Here is a 19,055-nt window from a genome sequence, read left to right as displayed (position 1 = left end):
GTTCTCCCTTCGTTCGGAGAACTGATCTACACCGCTTCATAAAAGGCATTCACAGGAGAACTGGATTCTCCGAGAATTCCAGAGAACTGAGCAGCGATCGTTTACCGCTGGTTCATAAACGGACACCATTGTCAGCTGAGCTGGATTGTGAATACATTGTATCTCTGTGATTTATTAGGAGCAGGGCAGCTAGTGGCCAGCAGGAGTCTGCAGCTCATCCAGCGTGCTGTTTTAACTGCATTAATGTGATGTTCAGGCATCTTGTGTTTTGCCTACAGTCTATTATCATTGTGTGAGTAGGCTACCTATATTTTACATAAAGTGTTTTTACCACCTCAGCTCTGGAAGGTTTTACCCCCTTCATGACCAGGCCATTTTTTGCTATTTGGCACTGCGCTATTATAACTAGTAATTGCATGGTACCCAAACAAAATATGTATAATTTTTTTCATACAAATAGAGCTTTCTTTTGGTGGTATTTGATCACTAGGTTTTTTATTGTTTATTATATAAATGAAAAAAGACCCAATATTTTTTACTTTCTGCTATAAAACATAGCCAATAAAAAAAATTGAAATTAAATTTCTTCATAAATTTAGGCCAAAATGTATTGTGCTACATTGTCTCTGGTAAAAAAAAAAAAAAAACAGTAAGTGCATATATTAATTGATTTATGTGAAAGTTATACAGTCCTCAAACTATGGTTTACATACTGGAACTTTTTTTTATACTAGTAATCAGCGACTTATAGGGGAATTTTGCGGTGGGCAATCTGACACACAGGGATTTATTTACTAAAGATGACTTCTGCATAGAAAACAATCAGCTTCTAACCTCAGCTTGTTCAATTAAGCTATGGCAATAAAACTTGGAAACTGACTGGTTTCTATGCAGTAGTAAGCCTGATTTTGCACTCTCCAGCTTCAGTAAATAAATCCCAGTGTGCCAGATTGACTGCCGCAAAGTTCACCTTTAAGTCACTGATCACTACCATTACTAGTATAAACTAACAGCGAGTGGGAACTAACTGACACCAGTGACACCAATACAGTGATCAGTGATACTATACAGTACACTGTCACTGTACTAATGGCAGTGGCTGGAAAGGGGAATAACATCTCAGGGAAATCAAGGGATTAAGTGCATGCCTAACAAGTGTTAATGTTTGTAATATGTGCTGCTTTTTACAAAAAATCTCAAAGAGATCATTCCCTGTGTTGTTTACTGATTCTTGCTGCTCAGCCTATTTAGACTAAGGAAAGTCTGGCAGCGGCCATGACTGTTCGCAGGTAGCCACATACAGTGTGTCAGCTGTGGTTGAAGACAGTTGTCCAAACCTGGTCACAGCTGGCTGTGTATCTTGCAAATTCTGTGCCTGGGAGGAGGAAGGGTTGTCAGCCACTGAACTAAAAATCTCCAGCGTGTGCTGTGACTGCATAGCACTCAGATATAAAAGGCAGACATGCCCTGCCACTAGATGGTTCTATACACCCCCAACCACTGCTTTGTCCTGCAGAAGCTGCTGGCCCCCTTATATCTTCCTCTGCCCGACACGTTTTATAAAAGAGAATACTCATAATTAATGGCAGCTATGGCAACATGGGGAATAATTAAATGGTGCTTTGGTGCACAATACTTTACCTTGCAAGTAAAGCTTGCCATAAGTAAAATATATATTGGTGCAGAAAATGTGTAGAAATAACCAATCCAAATGACAAAACGCATGTGGGTAATGAATGCGTTTTGCTCATAAAATATACTTGTACAGTAATTGTAAACTCATTAATATCTGAAATTAATCTGAATTAAAAAAAAGGTACAAGTGTCCACAATAAACACACAATCATAACATGCGTAAGGATCATAAAAAAAGTCAATAACTTCTTAAAATTAGATGTGGTCTCCAAGTCATTTCAGTAAAATCCCAGTGTGCTTATTCTCCTTAGAGCAATAAGCATAGGCTGCAGACCCCCAAAATAAAAAAAAAATAAAAAAAAAAACCTACACCCATTTTTTTAACCTAGCAGACATTTTTAAAAAATGCAGGGGGAAAAAAAAAAAAAAAAAAAAAGGGGGATGTGAGAGAGGCTCAGCCACTAAACATAACCTACAGTGAACTACACAAAAAAAGTAGTCCTAAAGGACTTTTAGGTTTCTGACCTGTAAACACAGAGGAAGTACAAGAGAATACGAAGCCCATAACACTGCAATCCAAAGTAATTTAGTGCACTACAGCACAATATTGCATCTAAATCTTCCTACGATCGCAGCCTGCTTTCCCTAACCTTCTCCAACACACACTGACAAACAGCTGCTGGGAACCCACCCTTTTATAACAAAGTGCCCATTATTAACCCCTCTAAGCCAGCTAAGTTCAAAGGTAAGGCAGTGCATTATAGTTACTAAGAATTTGGTCTGGTGAATTTCCACATTCATTTACCAGAACTGTGACTTTCCAGCTTGCTTAATCAAACCCAAGATAGAGATGAACCTAAACCTCAGTCCTAATTGTAATTACACAATCAGGTTGCATAGTATTTCATATGTTAAAGGATAAGTTCACCTTCTAACAAAAAATAATAAATGCACATTTATTGCAGGTAAAATAATGTGTTTTATTATTTTTGTTTCTGGAGCCAAAGCATTGTACCAGCAAGCAGATACTTACTGACAGGAAGACTCCATGAACTACCAAGGCGCTCCACAGTGCCGTGGTAGTTCACCGACAACTACAAGCTGACAGCTGCAAAAGTTGTTGGAACTTGTAGTGTTCTCTTTCATAGAACACGGTGAATGACCGCTGCCACATTTTAAAAAAATTGTGACAGCTAGCTCCCCCACTAGCTATCACAAATGGGATCGGTGGGAGCGGTTGTTACACCCTGAATATGGGCGTAACATGTAATATGTTACAAAAGATGAACTTACCCTTTAAATAGAAGGGTCTGGGAAGCCAGGGGAGGATCTAACGCTGCTTAGCTTGCAAGTACAGGTCAGGATAGACCACAAAGTTTCAAGCAAGGGTCAAAAAGCAGAATCAGGAACACATTGCAAATAGAATAAAACAGAACACCTTAAATGCATTCTTTTTAAAGGGAATCTGTCACACAGCACAATACCTTAATAGAAATCTACCACTGTCCAACTCCAAGGTGTGTCTCAGTAAAGTTGTACCTATGCAGCTTCACTGAAATTGATTCATTACCAATTTCTCACAGAAAAATATTGCTTTTTCACAATTTCCTTAATCTGTGGAGCGGCAGTTGATGCAGTGCCCGCGATACGCATCAAGATTAGAAAATATATATATATATATATATACATACACACTGCTCCAAAAGATTAAAGGAACACTTTTTAATCAGAGTATAGCATCAAGTCAAATAAACTCCGGGAATATTGATCTGGTCAGTTAAGTAGCATTGGGGGTTGTTAATCAGTTTCAGCTGCTTTGGTGTTAATGAAATTAACAACAGGTGCACTAGACGAAAATACAAAAAATGCAGCACACTACTAAATAATCAAATAAATATACAAAAATCTTGCTCCGCGACAATTATAAAATACTGTATGTGCTAAATCATATCACCTTATAATAAGCATCTAAACGTGCTCCATCCCATAATAGTGTCCATAATAACCATGAGTTTTCTGAAACATATTCACTGGGCGTTTATGTATTAACAATGTCCCAATATAAATCAACCGTCCCTTTAAGACTCAGTGCTCCAGATGATAATGTGCAATCTCTCCTCAATATATATATACATCCGGTGATTTCTTGTGACCCCCAGTGCTATATCCTCCTCCAACACACTTCTGCGCTCACCTTGTGTATTGACCTGATCTGTAAGGTCAAAAGCGCGCCTTTCCCTTTAACCTGGGCAGATATGTTAATGTATCACTCTCCGACTCCTCCTGCACCTCCACACTCCAAAATGCACTTCTTGGAAGTTGTCCCGAACCCGCAGGTCAAAAGCGCGCCTTTCCCTTTAACCCAGGCAGGTATGCTAATGTATCACTCTCCAACTCCTCCTGCACCTCCACACTCCAAAATGCACTTCTTGGAAGTTGTCCCGAACCCTCAGGTCAAAAGCGCACCTTTCCCTTTAACCCAGGTGGGTTTGCTGGTGTGTAATATTTCCAACTCCTCATGCACCTCCAAACTCTAAAACGCACCACAGAAATTGAAAAAATGCTCCAGATGGTGAAGTATATCAAACCAATAACAACTTTTATTAAAACTCTAAAATCAACCAGCGGTTGCGGGGCGTTTGCGAGGCATTCGCGGAGCGGTAACACCATTCAAACTGCATTATAGGCGTTTGTGGGGCATTTTTAACGCTCGGCAAATGCCTAGCAACTGCCGCTAAACCACGCATGCGGCGTTTGCCGAGCGTTAAAACACGCTCCGCAAACGCCGGACCAACGCTTGCCAAATGCTATAGGGGCGTTTGGCAAGCGTTGGTAAAACAGCCAAGTGTGAACGAGCCCTTAATGTTTTTACAATAAATTTCATGAAATTTAACAGCATGGTATATGAATTGCATCATTAGGCAATTTTAATGTTCTATGTTTGAGAAAGTTTGTTTTGGTCATTAAAAATGAATTAAATAGTGTTTTTAGTTTGTGGTGCTCAGATACAGTATAGTTCTGCTTTAAAGTGGAACTTTAATGATACTGCCCATGCCTACTGACCGATGGAATATTTGCTACCCTATTGGGGTTGTATTTTATTGTTTACAACTTCATTGGTTTATGTATTCTTATGTGTCGAAATATTCCATGAATCTGATTATTTGACACAACTCACCATGTAGGTGGGTTATGTTTTCTATTTTTCTGTATACTACCTTTTACAGATTTTCAATAAAAATATTGAAATATAAAGTGGAACTTTAGTCAAAAAATTAAGTCATGATAGATCACTTCAGGCTGGTCCCTTTTGCGAGTATAGTTATGTAAAACATCACTCCCATACTTAAAAAACCCTCCCTGGGTCCCACCGACCTGAACAACCTTAGACCCATCTCCCTGCTGCCATTTACATCCAAACTCCTTGAGCGCTTAGTCTATAACCGCCTGAGTTCCCACCTCACCGACAACAACCTCCTTGATCCCCTACAGTCTGGATTCCGTCCCCTACACTCCACCGAAACTGCCTTACTCAAACTCACCAACGACCTGCTAACCGCCAAAGCCAATGGCCACTATTCAGTGCTCCTACTCCTCGACCTCTCTGCGGCTTTCGACACGGTTGACCACCCCCTCCTCCTCAAAAAACTACACTCTCTCGGCCTCAGAGACTCCGCTCTCTCCTGGCTCTCTTCCTATCTATTGCAGCGCTCCTTCAGCGTCACCTATAACGCTACCACCTCCCCCTCAGTCCCCCTCTCTGTTGGGGTCCCTCAAGGTTCTGTCCTCGGACCCCTTCTCTTCTCCATCTACACCTCCTCTCTTGGCCAACTGATGCACTCTCACGGCTTCAACTACCATCTCTATGCCGATGACACGCAAATCTATCTCTCCTCCCCTCGCCTCTCCCCTGCAGTCTCCGCCCGAATCACTTGCCTACTGAACGACATATCGGATTGGATGTCACTCCACTTCCTCAAACTAAACCTTTCCAAAACCGAGCTCCTAGTTTTCCCCCCAGCCTGCGCCCCCCCTCCTGACTTCTCTATCACGTCCAGCAATGCCACCATCAGTCCCACCCCGCAGGCCAGAGTACGAGGTGTCATCCTAGACTCCAACCTGTCTTTCCAACCCCAGGTCCAATCACTGACAAACTCATGTAGACTCCACCTCCGCAACATCTCCAGAATACGTCCGTTCCTAACCCCGGAAACTACTAAGCAACTCATCCACTCCCTTATCATATCACGACTTGACTACTGCAACTACCTCCTCACCAGCTTACCTCACCACAGGCTATCCCCGCTTCAGTCTATTCTGAATACTGTGGCCAGACTCATCCACATTACTAACCGCTCCGTATCCGCCACCCCCCTCTGCCAATCCGTCCACTGGCTTCCGATTGCCCAACGGATCAAATTCAAAATGCTAACTTTGACTTACAAAGCTGTTCATAACACTGCCCCAAACTAAATCACCAACCTGATATCCAAATACCACCCTAAACGTACTCTCCACTCCTCACAAGACCTCCTGCTCTCTAGTTCCCTGGTCTCCTCCTCCCATGCCCGTCTCAAGGGCTTCCCCCATCCTCTGGAACTCCCTACCCCAATCCATCAGACTATCACCTACCCTCCCCTCTTTTAGACGCACCCTGAAGACCCAACTCTTCAGGGAAGCCTACCCCGCCCTCAGTTAATAGCCGATCTCCTTCACTCTTCACTCTTCCTACCACTCCATTCCCCACAGCTATCTCCTCCTGTACCACTATCCCCTCCCTCCTAGATTGTAAGCTCCAAGGAGCAGGGCCCTCGAACCCCTTGTGTATCGAATTGTATTGTTACTGTACTGTCTCGTGTACTGTCTCCCATTGTAGTGTACAGCAAACCGTTGGCGCTATATAAATACTGTATAATAATAATAATACATTAAAAATAAGTGCATACACTGTTTAAAATCAAGTAAAACACTGTCTCACTCAGCTCTGAACATGCTCTGTTTCTCTCTATTTTTAGTCACTGTGCCAAATTTGTAGAGATAGATCTGCTGACAGTCTAAAGATTTACTGCTGCTCAGGGGCTCTGGGATTCAGCAAATGGCAGCCGCCAGCAAGAAGAAACAGGAACAATGCTGGAGGCAATTTACAGCACACACTAATTTTGCTAGCATAAATGATAATGTGGAATGTACATTTCTTGCTAAAGAATATTTTTTTATCAAATCGTTATGGGTTAGGTTCTGCTCTATGCTGATAACACACAAACAATCCTAATTTCCTGTTTCTTTATTGAACACACCCAATAAACATTCACAACACTGCAAGGAAAAGTAAGTGAAGCCATAGACTACATAATTTGATGAAAGCAAATTGGAGTCAGTAGTCTGCACACCTGACGTCCAATTAATGAAATGAGTTTGGAGGTGTGGTTTAGAGCTACTCTGATAAAAAAAAAAACACATACAATCAAAAGTAGTTGATCTGCATAAGGGTGGAGAGGGATACAAGGCAATCTCAAAGTGTTTAGGCATTTATCAGTTGACAGCAAGACAAATTGTCTATAAATGGAGACTGTTTAGTACTGTGGCTACTCTTGCTATAAGTGGGTGCCCAGACAACATTACTCCCAAGGCATAACACAGAACCCTCAATGAGGTAAGAAGAACCCATGGGTAGCAGCTAAAGGCTTGAAGACATTACTGGAAATGCCAAACATGAGTTGTTGAAATCTATCATATGTAAGTCTTTGAACAGGCAGGCTGACCATGGAGGAAACTGCTGCTCTCAAAACAAATTGCTGCACTCCAGAAGTTTGGTAAAGAACACCTTGGCAAACTGCAATGCTACTGGAAAATGTTTTGTCAACTGATGAAACAAAAGTTGAATTGTTCAGGAAGAATACTCAGCACTATGCATGGTGAAAAAAGGAAACAGGTTACCACCATCAAATCATAATTCCAACAGCGAAATATGGTGGAGGGAACACCATGATTTGGGCTTGGTTTGCTGCCTCAGGGCCTGGACAACTTGCCAGTATCCAGGGGAAAATGAATTCTCAAGTTTAACAAAATATCCTACATGATAATGTCAGGGTGGTTGTTTGTCTTAGTAGACGTTGGGTGATACAGCAGAAGAGTGACCCTAAGCATTGAAGTAAATCCATCACAGACTGGCTTTAGAAAAAGAAATGTGCCTTTTGGAATGGCCCAGTCAGAGTCCAGACCTTAACCCCATAGAGATGCAGTGATTACTACTGAATGTTTGCAGGTCTGACATAGAGCTACTGAAAGTGTTTGTATTAAGTCACTCCGGCCAAAGGAGGTTCGAACCGCTATTAACTCCAAGGGTTCACTTTCTTTTTCCTACACTGTGAGTGTTTAATGAGTGTGTTCAATAAAAACACAATAAATTAGAATAGTGTGTTATCAGCTTAAGCACATTGGGTTTGTCTACTGTTATGACTTACATGAGGATCAAATCACATTTTATCGCACATTACTTCAGAAAACAAGTAAATTCCAAGGGGTTCCCATATCTTTTTTTTATTGCCACTGTGTATATAGAAGCTTCTTTATAATTTATAAAAAAAAATTATAATATTTCTAACATACTAAATGACATGATGCTACTGTAAATGCAAACCCTCTATCAATTTACCTTTCAAGCTGATAATATAATGTAAAATGCAATGTAATGTAGCCAAAATGATGAAAGACAATTTCTGAGAGGTTCTATGGGGTACTTTGCTTTGTATCTTTGCCTTTAGCAGTTCTAGCTGCCATGTTCCTAGGAAAAGGTAAATTCCATCTAAAAGTAGGTGACAAATTCCTTTTTGTGTAAAATAGTTGCCATCCTTATAACACAATACCACAGAGTGCAAAAATGTGAACACTGCCACAGGGAACATCAAAGAGATAACAGATTTTCAAGAAAATGGTATGCATTCACTAAACAATTTGTAATTATATTATGTTTATGTAAAAGTGCTGCCATGAATTCAATGGAGCTTGTCTAGAGATCAACAGCATTTGTGCACTGTGGGTCTCAATGGGACTAAGAAGGTTTGATATAAGCGATTTATCTTCTATACTGTCACAGGCACGTGTTCTTACAAACTATTCAATTTACTACGCATTTTTCTGCTTTGTTTTACTTATGTGTGTTTTCTATACAGATCTTTCCAAGAACCACATTGCCATTTAAACTATAACAATAACTACATATGACCCCATTTACACTAAATGATATAAGGATTTCATGTGGTTTCCCTCTGTTTCAGACCACATAAGTACAGTGCTGGGACTCTGAACCAGCAGATCAGCTATTCTGTGCAGGCTGACCATCCCTATGACAGTGTATCAACCAATTACTACACTTGATTATTTAGACTAATTCTGACTATAAACAGGAAAGAAACATTTACTTCTGTTGTTTTTTTAACTAATGAACTCACCTACTTATCTTAAAATGTGCCCTATATTTTACCTAATGTAAAGTAAATGAAACCCACATTTTGTACTGAATTAGAACACAACATGATGTTAAATTGGAACTTTAATTAAAATGCGAATAGGCAGGTTTTTTTAATTGCAGAAGAGACATACTGGGGAAGATTTACTAAACCTGGTGAGTGCAAGGTCTACTGCAGCTATGCATGGTAGCCAATTATCTTCTAACTTCAGTTTGTTCAGTTAAGCTTTGATAATAAAAACCTGGAAGCTGATTGGTTTCTATACAGAGCTGCACTCTCCAGTTTTAGCAAATCAACCCCAACCTCTGCATAAGGTACCATACACACTAGCGTTTTTTTTTAAGCTTCTAAGAAGCTATTATGAGCATTTTTTTTTCTGCTTCTAAAAGCTAATAGTGTTATCCTATGTGTCCTTGCACACAATTTTATGCTAGAAGCGCTTTTCAAGCTTCAGCGTTTATGAGCAGAAAACAAATATGTTTTTGTAGGATTTTTGGGAACGTTTTTCCGGCAGAATAAAAATGCTAAATGCTTCTAAATGCTATTAAAATGCTCCTAACGGTTTTTTTCCTGAGTGTTTTTTTTTTCTTGTACTGTAAATACGATAATAAAATCGCTCATAACCACTTCAAAACGCTACTAAAAACTGGCACAAAAATGCTATTATCAGCCTTTTTCATCCAGCGCTTTTTTTGTTCTAGTGTTTTTAGAGCTTATATAAAACGCTAGTGTGCATGGAGCCTTAAAGTCCCTTATCTGCCTTTTCTCACTGTACAATGAGCTGCGTATGTGCAGCTCAATGTACAAACTTGGCATCTGTCAATATATGAATAATGCCTGTGCATGGGTGGCAGTGATGTAATCTACACCCAACCAATCAAAGCAGCTGAAGATGTCAGTGGCCAGTGAGAGAGCTCCGAGACACTGCAGCTCTGGAGTGGAGGTGAATCTATAAACCCTACCTGGATGTCAGTTAACTTTGTGTCATAAACAATTGCCATCCTATTTTTCCCATAAAATGTTTTCACTTTTTTCATCCTTGGTTGTGTCTTAGTGCTGCTGACCTTAAAGTGGAACTTTAGTCAGAAAATGTTTTCTGCTAGATCACTTCATGCTGGCCCCTTTTGCATCTATAGCTATGTAAAAAGTGTCTATACTGTTTAAACCCAGCAATATCTATTTTCCGGAACTGTGCCGAAAATGTATAGTTCGATCTGCTGACAGCCTAAAGATTTAAAGCAGAGTTCCGGTCTCAAAAAAAGAAATAGTCAGCAGCTACAAATACTGTAGCTGCTGACTTTTAACATAAAGACACTTACCTGTCCAGCTATCCAGCGATGTCCGCACACGAGCCAATTTCCTTAATCAGCTTCGGGTGCAGGCGCCGACATCTTAACTAAGGTAAACTAGCAGTGAAGCTGCTTCACAGTCAGTTTCCTACTGAGAATGCAAGAGCGACGCTGTGCTTTGTGATTGGTCCTGCAGTCTTTAGGGACCTGTGATGTGTCCCAGAAGGCTGTAGTGGTAATGAGGAAGGGCTGGACATTGCTGTGGAGAACTCAGCTGAAAGTGGGAGCGGGTACCTTTTAAAACCAGGTATCCACTTCCCCCCAAAATGTGACAAATGTGGCAGTGGAGGGAGAGAGGATGCCAACAAGTGGAACTTCCCCGTTTGGGTGGAGCTCCTCTTTAATGCTGCTCAAGACTTGGGGCTTCAGAAAAATGGAAGCCTGCAGCAAGAAGAAACAGGAACAATGCTGGAGGCAATTTACAGCACACAATAATTTTGGTAGCAGAATAATTAATGTGGAATGTATGTTCCTTGCTAAAGAACATTATTTTTTATCAAGTTGTTATGGGTAAAGTTCCACTTTAATCCTTCAGAACCACTTAGAACCACTTTAAAAATTACAAAGCAGAGAAGCACCCAGGATCCTCTTAGAAAAATAAAAAAGACTGGCTGATATCAGACGGGCAACTCTGCTGCCAGCAATCTTGCCAACGGTGATTTGTTGACATTGCAGGCAACAGGATTGCTAAAGCTGGCCATACAACATTAGAATTTCATTTGAAATTTTTTGTTTCCAGAACACTGGTTTGATTTTCTAATGGTTAGTGGGGTCAAATCAACTTTCATTTTCAACAGTAGTGAAGAGAAAATTTGAAGGAGCAGGATGATAAATTTTTCTTGAGCAAACAAATTTCTAACTATGAATGTGGTTTTCATTCAGGAAAAAAAATCAAACGAATTGTAATAAAACCTGTGTAATACATCTGGGATTCCATTCAAATAGCAGGTCTGGACCAAATTTAAAAGGCTTTCAAGTGAAATTATTTGACTCAATGATGACAAGAAAGAATGTTCTGATAAATAATTTTTCTTCAAACATTCGACCGAATATCTAACCTTGTATGTCCATCTTAACACAGAACTGAAGTTCTGGTGTAACAAACAGCAAGCAGGCAGGATTTTATTGCGGAATAGATAGTGCATATCTCTTCTTCAATAAAATACCCCTACCTACCTGATTGATGTCTTCTTCAACGCGGCAAACTAAGCTGTGCATCCAGAGCTGGTCTCTGAGTACCAGGATGACTAGCTCCTGTGCATACACAGTAGTGATGTCATCCCTCATCGGCCTATGAAGAGGCCTGAAGACCAGCACTCAGAAGATGCTGGTGCTGGCAAGGTTCCCTTTGACAGGTATGTATTCATCCCTTAGTTCCACTTTAATCCTGGGTTCACATATATGCAGTGCGGTAGACCGCCTGTGGGAACCGCACCGCATTCCTGTGCAAATCACATGCGATTTGTGTGCAGTTTGATTGGATCTATATATTTTGTAAGGCTTTAATCGCACTGCACCCACATCAAAAAGGTGCAGGACCCTTTTTTGAGTCCGCACTAGAATCGGATCACATGGGTATTCACACCTATGCAATCCGATTCTGCTCATCGCACCACGTTTTGCAGACCGCTTTCAGGGTGTTGTTAACTTAACATACACAACCACAGCGGTTCGAATGAATGGGGTGCGATTCTCATGTAGTGCGGAATTTGCACAGAAAACGCTGTGAATTCCACATTGCATCAGTGTGAACCAGGGCTAAAGGAGAAGTAGGGCCGAAGCTCTTTTGGCCCTACTTCTACGGATCACAGGAGTGCACAGTGGGCTGAAAAGCATATTGCTGGGATACACCCAGGTGCCTGACCGGCAGCTAGCTCAGCCTCTGAGCGAGCCGCTGAAAGCCTGAGCCAGCTGCTCCTGCCCCCTCCATGGCCCAGCGCTCCAGTGAGTGCTGGAGGGGCAAAGAAGAGAAGAGCTGGTGACTGAAGGCCACCGGCTCTCTGCAGACTGAAGACCCAGAACTGAGCGATCAGTGGACTTTGGGGGACAGATGAAGCATTGGACTGATTCTGCATACACCTACGTGAGTATGTATGTATTTTTGTAAACCTGAACTTCTCTTTTAAGAGGCTGCCTGTTTGTCTGCCTAGTAGAGATGTGCTCAGGTGTCCTTCAAACTCATCTCAATCTGAACATCAAATTGTACTTTTTATTTTTTTACTCCAGTCAGCTTCAGGTTGGGTCATTCCCAGTAAACAAAGAGGAGAAATGCTGGCGAGGTCATTGCCTTTATAATGACACATGTCCATATTTAGCTAATGACACTGTGTCCATATAAGGGCAGTGACATCACTAGAAGCTTTGTTTATGTGACGCCCCTTAGAAGTTACACCGCCCACAGCCGAATAAAGCTGCATTAAGGTAAAAAAAAACCTGCATGCAGCTCCCCTCCAGCTCCTTCTGAAATACTTACCTGAGCCCGATCTCAATCCTGCACTGTGCACAAGAGCAGCATAATCTTTCTCATTGGACAGAGAGCCAGCAGCGGGAGCCATTGTCTCATGCTGCTGTCAGTCACAGTGAGGAGAGAACAGGCATGGGGTCAACTTACACTCTGTGTATCAATGGACACACAGGGGTTTACTTCCTAAAGCTGGCTCATGCAGAATCTTGTGCACTTCTGCATAGAAACCAATATGCTTTTATTGCTAAAGCCTAGTTGAACAAACTAAGGTTAGAAGCTGATTGGCTACCGTGCAGGAGATTCTGAGTCAATCAACTTTAGTAGATGAACCCAACGGGGTCGGTTCAGGAGCGAGCACACGAGTGCCCCCATAGCAAGTGGCTTGCTATGTGGGCACTCTGCAGGAGAAGGGGCCAGGAGCACCGGCGGGGGACCCGAGAACAGGAGGATCGGGGCTGCTCTGTGCTAAACCATTGCAGCCAAGTATAACATAGTTACATAATTAGACTGGCTGAAAAAGAACAAAAGTCCATCCAGTTCAATCAAAAAAAAAGTTGTAATCCTATACCCACAGTTGCTCCTGCAGGGGAAAAAATCCCTTCTTGATCCCCGAGAAGCAATCAGATATTCCCTGGATCAACTTTACCTATAAATGTTAGTATCCAGTTATATTCTGTGTATCTAGGAAAGAATCCAGGACTTTTTAATCCACTGAGCTTACCAGAACCAACTCTTGAGGGAGTCTATACCTCATTCTCACAGCTCTTACTGTGAAGAAACCTTTCCATATTTGGATATCAAATCTATTTTCCTCCAGACGTAAAGAGTGCCCCCTTGTCCTCTGTGATGACCTCAGGGTGAATAGCTCTACACTGAGTTCACTATATGAACCACTGATGTATTTATACATGTTGATCATATCCCACCTAGATTCTTTAATCTTTCCTCATAGCTGAGCTCCTCCTTGCCTCTTATCAGTTTGGATGCCCTTAAAAAAATAAAAATGTTGCCTTTAGAATTACTTTAAGGTAAAAAAAATGTGATTTATTGTTCAGATCGAGAGGGTTCGGAAGATGCCCAAGCTCATCTCCAGTCTCTAGGGCAGGGGTCTCCAAACTTTCAAAACAAAGGGCCAGTTTACTGCTCTTCAAATATTGGGGGGCAGGAGTGTGGCCAGCAGGAGTAGAAAGTTCCCTGGCATAGTCAGGAGTAAACAATGTCATAGGCTTGGTGGTCTGTGGGAGTAAAACATATTACATCATTGGTGTCAGTGAGAGGAATGGTGCCCCATCATTGGTGGCAGTGAGAGGAATGGTGCTCCCATCATTGGTGTCAGTGAGAGGAATGGTGCCCACATCATTGGTGGCAGTGAGAGGAATAGTGCCCCCATCATTGGTGGCAGTGAGAGGAAAGGTGCCCCCATCATTGGTGTCAGTGAGAGGAATGGTGCCCCCATCATTGGTGGCAGTGAGAGGAATTGTGCCTCATTATTGGTGTCAGTGAGAGGAATGGTGCCGCCATCATTGGTGTCAGTGAGAGGAATGGTGCCCCCATCATTGGTGGCAGTGAGAGGAATGGTGCACCCATCATTGGTGGCAGTGAGAGGAATGGTGCCTCATTATTGGTGGCAGTGAGAGAAATGGTGCCCCCATCATTGGTGGCAGTGAGAGGAATGGTGCCCCCATCATTTGTGGCAGTGAGAGGAATCGTGCCCCCATCATTGGTGGCAGTGAGAGGAATGGTGCCCCCCATCATTTTGTGGCAGTGAGAGGAATGGTGCCCCCATCATTGGTGGCAGTGAGATGAATGGTGTACCCATCATTGGTGTCAGTGAGAGGAATGGTGCCCCCATCATTTGTGGCAGTGGGAGGAATCGTGCCCCCATCATTGGTGTCAGTGAGAGGAATGGTGCCCCCATCATTGGTGGCAGTGAGAGGAATGGTGCCCCCATCATTGGTGGCAGTAAGAAGAATGGTGCCCCCATCATTTTGTGGCAGTGAGAGGAATAGTGCCCCCATCATTGGTATCAGTGGGAGGATAGGTGCCTCATAATTGGTGTCAGTGGGAGGAATGGTGCCCCATCTTTGGTGTCAGTGGAAGGGCTAGTGCCTCCTATCAGTGGAAGAAATAGTGCCCCAAAGGCCAGATAAAGGCAAGGAAGGGGTCACATCCGGCCTGCGGGCTGCAGTTTGGAGACCTCTACACTAGGGAATGGGCGCCCTCTGATGTGAGGCAGTAAGATATCACTCCCATTGCTATCAATTGAAGAAGCCAGACTGGGGGCTGTAGACTTTAGCGATCCTGCACACAGGTGACTTATCTCTGCCTGTCAAGTGGCCCGTCTGCAATCAGCCTAGGAAACAAACCAGTGGAAAGGCAGCATCACTCATTACAGCTGCATTATGTGACAACACTAAGGAAATGTGACTATTTGTATACAGATGTTAGAAAGAAACACAAAGGAAGAGATGCACAAAGGAAGCCCTAATAGCAGCCTACCTTCCCATAAGGAATGCATTAGGAGCCTTCCCTGCATTCATCACCCACATGGGCCCCATGACTCTCTGCTAGCCCAGTCAGAGAGGTGTGAAAACCTTCCCAACCTGTCACTCATTTCTTCTTATTGGAATCAAATCTGATCAGCAAGAAGTTGTTGCTGAGATGCTGCGCCTACGTCCAGTCCCCCAGGGTGTGAAAAGCACAGCTTCCCCTTCCCCTCTACACGTTTGCTCTGTCCCTCTATGTAAGAGAATAGGAATACAAAAGTGAAATAAAGTTTGGTGAAATAAAATTTCCTCACCCAGGTGTGGACCCTGCGTCAGCGTCGGCCCGCTTGCGCCTGTTTAGCGCCTGGAGCCCCCTGAGCCCAGCACTGTGCGCACACCATCCTCCTCCAGGTCGGGCAGCCCGGGCACTCCTCTCGGCTCATGCTCGGAGCCTGCACTGAGGCAGCCTGTGGAGTTGTCAGCCGCTACTCAGTCAGGAGACGATGCTCCGAGTCCCAGACTACAAGTCCCGGCATCCCAGTGAGAAGAATGGGGGGGACACAAGTCGGAAAGCAGAGTCCCGTCCCCGAGCTGTGTTGGCAGTCAGGCCCCACCCCAAGCATGCATTAACCCTGGGAAGCCTGGGGGGGCTAGGAGAAGGAGAAGGGCCGTCTGTACAAGTTTGCTGTTCTGCAACGTCAGCAAGAGACGAGCTCTGTCTGTTTCTGTTCCATGAGGCAAGGGAAGTGAGGGGCAGGAACTGTACAAATCACAGTACAAGTGATAAACAGCGTGTTAAACATGTTACAAAAAACCCCATAGCTGGGGAGCAGGCAACCTCCATTAGTACTGTACACAGACAGCCGCCTCAATTATCACCTCACTCTGTGGTGTGAATGGAGCTTGTGTTGTGTCAGCAAGGCTCCCACTTTGGTGGGTACACAAACATCCCTGAGGCAGCCACTCCAGGGACAGAACGGAATGAACCCTGCTGTTAGAAATCCTGTATAATAATATTCCACTACGCAAATCAGGCTGCCAGGTTTATAGTGGTGTAGCGTTACCCCCGCAGGAACTGCTGCATTTGTTTGGGTCCCCCACAAGCAGGCAACACTCATTTTCCACATCTTCACGCACAGAGTCAGTGAAACAGTCCTTGAGCTGTTTTTTTTGTTTTTATTGAGGGGTTAACAACTTGGATGGGATTATATGGGGTGTCCAAGGAACTGCAAACTTTAGGACAAACGTCTTAGCAAACTGTACCCTGTATAAAAATGTGGATCAGAAAAATAGCACTGTCTACCTCAGGAGCACTGAGGTCCCCTTGATGTACTGCCTCAGACCCCAGATGAATCCATCCTCCTTCAATCAGCTGCACTGAGGGTATCATTAGCAAGGGATTCCAAGAACTGCCAATTTAGTAGTCCCGAATGAAAACTGGTTGGGTTCTGCACCTGACCACCCTCCACATTTATCTGGCCCAGGGGGTGTAGAAGTACTCCCTCTGCCCTATCCTGTTAACTTAGTGTGTTGCAGCTGCTTTCAGGCCTTACGCTGGGCTGGCTCCTTCCCTGCTGACAAGTTGTCCTCCCTAGGAGACTTGGCACACCGGAGATCCTTCTGTCCAGCAATCAGCCTGTAGGTAGGCTCCTCTCCCTGGGGCCTCCTTCCAGGCTCCACTCTCCAGCACCTTCCGTCAGTCCATCTTCCACCCGACTCCCCTGCTGCACAGGCTCTGTCATATTTAAAGGTTGGCCTTGGCCACCATGCCTGTCCTGCTTGGGATTGTTCCTCTAAACATGTAAATCTGGTCCTCCTCCAGAAAATTCTCTGGAAGGGTGGGCGGGCTCCAGAAGCCCTGATCTGTAGAGATTCGAAGCCTGTCCTCAGGTGAACTCTCTACCTCACTCCCAGGCTGACATCCCAGGCTTTTAACAAGCCTGTGACTAACACAAATCCTAGGGAATAGTCGACCTTAAGGTGGACCTCTGCGCTTAGAGATGAACATATACAGTATGCATTTTCAAAACTGTTCTCTGGTTCCTCTTGGGTTTTAACAAGCCTGTGACTAACACAAATCCTACCTAGCAAAGCTAAGCAAATGTGTCTAAATGCTGAGCAGCCGATTGCACCAGATTTGCAAAGATCTGCAATAGGTTTATAACTGTAGATGGGATTGATTTCACTCAGGCTACCCTTTCCCGTCAGGGAATAGTTGACCTTAAGGTGGACCTCTGTGCTTAGAGATGAACATATACAGTATACATTTTCAAAACTGTTCTCTGGTTCCTCTTGGGTCCCTGTGTAAATGTACACCTTCCCACTGTAGCTTGAAATTAGGCTGGTAGTGCCAAACACTGACCACAGCCATCGGTCTGGTGTTATCCATTACCAGTCCTGGAAGCAGCACAAAACCCTACCGTGCACATAGCGCAAGCCCCAACATGTACTTGACTTTACTTTTGAACGTCTGTACCGCTGTACAGGATGGGGACATCTGCAATACAGTTCGGCTCCAGTTGCTATGGGAGATGGACCATGGCATAGGGAGTGCCTACAACATCTTCCAGGTAGAGGCTATTCCACCTATAACAGGAACATGTTCCAACAGGCTGCTTGCTGACTTTGTTGCTTGTGGCAAGTACATGTATAACTACAATGACACTTAACGTGCTGACTCTTCATACCCCATGTGACAGTGAACCAAGCTGTAGACCAGGGGTGCTCAATATTTTCAAAAGCAAGGGCCACTTAAGTGATTTAGTAACTAGTCGCGGAAGACAATGAAATGAAATGGCTCAGAATTTAGAATTTATTTTTAATTGCATAATTTTCCTCCCGCAGTCATTGAATGCTGGCATATGTAAGAGACAAGGAACAGTTGAAGTAGGAAAATAGAGAACACCATTTCCTTTATATGCTACCCCACCGTCCCTGCTTTCAAAGTGTAAAACAGAATCTGACATGGAGGCTGCATGGTCCCCCTGGAGCATAGGGTGGTATCAGCATTCAGGCGATTGGGGTGTGTGGTAAAAACACGTCAGAACCAAGGGGTTCCCCCCCCCCAACTGCAAATATAAATGAGCCCTTACTTTCCTGTGCCCTTTATTAGGCCATTTTCACACTGCTGTGTTGCAGTTTACCAGCACTGTGGATGCAATGCAGTGCATCTACAGCTTCTCTGCGGGTTAGCTGCACTTTGCTATAGACTCCTATTATATCTTGTGGGTGTGGTGCACTTTTAGAAAGAGCACTAAACCCACAGGATAAAATAGAAGAGCGCTTCCCTGTTTTGAGGTCAAGGATCACATCAGAGGGCTCTGAGAGCCACATGTGGCCTGTGGGCCACAGGTTGAGCACCCCTGCTGTAGTGTGTGATAATGCCTGTTACTTGCAATGCATCCCTTTCAAGGACTTCAGACCAGACAAAGTTTCAGCACTTTACTCAGGTTAAAGGGTATCATTACAAAAGAGTCCAAAGCAGACTTGACAGTCCAGTAGGACTTTAATAAAACAGTCGACATCCTAAGTCTCTAGTTCCTACTCCTAATCAGGCTGTGTGCTGCCCCAACGGACCTGCAAAGGTCTCCAGAAAGATTGCTCCAACCATACTCAGTGAAAGCTTTTCAACTGGAATGCCTCACTGTTAGGA

The 19,055-nt window shown here is 43.5% G+C and overlaps 1 protein-coding gene across 1 annotated transcript in view; it reads right to left on the bottom strand.

Moving 5' to 3' along the window:
- Positions 1 to 16,011, bottom strand: part of DSE (dermatan sulfate epimerase) — a 64,601-nt gene extending 48,590 nt beyond the window's left edge. The window contains exon 1 of the mRNA XM_089652144.1: positions 15,718 to 16,011. The gene's annotated coding sequence lies outside the window, so the exon portion shown is untranslated. The remainder of the gene's footprint in view (positions 1 to 15,717) is intronic.
- Positions 16,012 to 19,055: the final 3,044 nt, after the last annotated feature.

The sequence above is a fragment of the Staurois parvus genome, unplaced genomic scaffold (assembly GCF_062004578.1).
Source record: "Staurois parvus isolate SC_StPar_1 unplaced genomic scaffold, SC_StPar_1.0 ptg000672l, whole genome shotgun sequence".
NCBI classification, from domain to species: Eukaryota; Metazoa; Chordata; class Amphibia; order Anura; family Ranidae; genus Staurois; species Staurois parvus.
Note: the sequence above shows the minus strand (reverse complement) of the source record. Positions and strands in the feature narration are given on the sequence as shown.